Raw genomic sequence first — 2,153 nt, forward strand, 5'->3', positions numbered from 1 at the left:
GGCCTCAGAATTTGATTTGCTAGTGATTTCCATATAATGTTGGTATTGCAAGATCCCAGGACACCACTTCAGAAAAGACTCAGCTGGAAGGTGGCATGGAGTAATAAATGCGCTTTCTTCCACCTGCAGTTCTAAGGAGCAGGGTGAACAGGATCAGGCAGAGCGTGGGTCACAGGGGAAGCCTGCACTTCACGACGGGGTCTGCAGAATGTGCAGAGTTTGAGGAAGGTATCGCTTCCAGCTGGGGTGGGGTGGGGGTGGGGACTAGGATCACCCGACTGGAGGCTTCTCCTTAGTGGGGGCATAGAGCACCATTTCAGTGAGGCTGGGGTGCAGGATAGGGAGACACTACACAGCTACCAGCTGTAGTGCCAGGATCTCGCTGCATGAGACTGACACATTGTCATGACTGGGTGATCTGCTCTCCTATACTATTGCAGAGTGACAGGAATGAATTTCCTTTTCACAAATTCACTACTTCACTGAAGGTCCCTGGACTGAAGGCATCAGCCGCCCAGCTCCTGACTGCATGAACCAGATGTGCCATATGGTCTGAGAGTCCAGCAGTGGTGACCTCTTGGATGGGGAGCTCTTCTGAAAGTGTGTGAGCGGCAACACTGTGTTGCTGACCCAAGAATTCCGAAAGAAGTTGGTCATTCCTCATTTTGAAGAGTTCACAGGGCATATGGATCACATCTGTGAGGATACCAAAGAGTTCACTGGTGGTAGAGTGGCAGCCTACATCCCTCAGCCTTCCAAGTCAAGTCCAGACCTGTGGAGCATCTCCCTGTACACTGTGGGTGCTCAGCAGCACTCCGTGGGTCACCGAAAGAGCCCCTTCAGTCTGCATTCTTGTGTGAAGCCCCTCACCTACGCCATAGCCAAAACAGCTCAGGTATTGACTATGCACACAAGTTTGTGGGCAAGGACTCATTACCTGCGCTACAAGCTCTCCCTCAATGAGGAAGGAATCTTCTATAACCCTATTGCCAGTGCTGGTGCCATAGCTGTTAGCTCCCTGATCAAGATGGATGGTAACACAATGGAAAATTTGACTTTGTGTTGCAGTATATGAATAAAATGGGAATGAATACATGGGTTTTAGCAAAGCCACATTTTAGAGAAGGAAACAGGGGACCAGAGTTATACCATCAACTATTATTTCAAGGGAAAGGAGTGATCCTCTGTGGAGGTCACCCATGAATCAAGCAGCATTGTGGCAACCATCCTTGTGAATGTTGGGATCTGCATTATTATAGGTGAGAATGCGATGAGAGCTGAAGCAGTGTGCAATACTCTCACACTCCTGAATTCCTGTGGCATGAACCAATTGGCCAATTTGCCTTCTCTGTGTTCTGGCCAAACAAGTAAGATAACGTCAGGGGCCTTCCAGAAGGCCTCTGCCAGAAGTTGGTGTCACTCTTCCTTTTCCAGAACTATGACAACCTGTGGCTCTGAGCTTGGAAGTTAGACTTGATTTGTAGCTAGAATTTGGAACAAGACTGTGGTGAGCCTGTTACTTGCTGCCTACAGTAGAGATGTCTTAGCTGTGTGAAGACTTGCCTTGGCAGCCATGAATATGGAGGAGAAAGACTATGACACCCACATAACTCTGCATGTTTCTGCAGCTGAAAAATACATTAAAGTTGTAAAATTCCTGATTGAAGCTTGCAAAATGAATCCTTTGTCGAGTACAGGTAGGATGACATTCCCCTGAACGATACTGGGCATTTCAACCACATACATGTTGTCAAACTGCTTCAAGATTGCCAGTACTCCTACACCCTCTCTGAGACCCAGGCTGAGGCTGTAGCTGAGGCCCTGTTCAAAGAGAATTTGAGAGCATGGTGTGATCCTGGGTCATGGACAGCTCCTGCTCAAGAAAAAAGCATGAGCTGGCCACCCACTTGACCTATAAACTTCAAAAAATGCTATGAAGAACTACTGTGCTTTGGTGGGGACCAAGAAGGTCATTTGGTGACATAGTTCAGTGTTTTCTGAGACAGTCAAATGCCACAATGCCCTTGTAAACCATGAGGAGAGAAAAGGACAGGCCCCAGGGGGCACCTGCAGTAGAACTATCCACAGAGACTGTGTGCTCCTATGAGGCACAATGTGATGGCTTGGCTACTCACAACCATCCTGGGTTATAA

The 2,153-nt window shown here is 48.0% G+C and overlaps 1 pseudogene; it reads left to right on the plus strand.

The window, feature by feature from the left end:
* Positions 1-412: 412 nt before the first annotated feature.
* Positions 413-1,911, plus strand: LOC103349850 (glutaminase liver isoform, mitochondrial pseudogene; annotated as a pseudogene).
* The last annotated feature ends 242 nt before the right edge of the window (positions 1,912-2,153 follow it).

The sequence above is a fragment of the Oryctolagus cuniculus genome, chromosome 5 (genome assembly GCF_964237555.1).
Source record: "Oryctolagus cuniculus chromosome 5, mOryCun1.1, whole genome shotgun sequence".
In the NCBI taxonomy this organism is placed as follows: Eukaryota; Metazoa; Chordata; class Mammalia; order Lagomorpha; family Leporidae; genus Oryctolagus; species Oryctolagus cuniculus.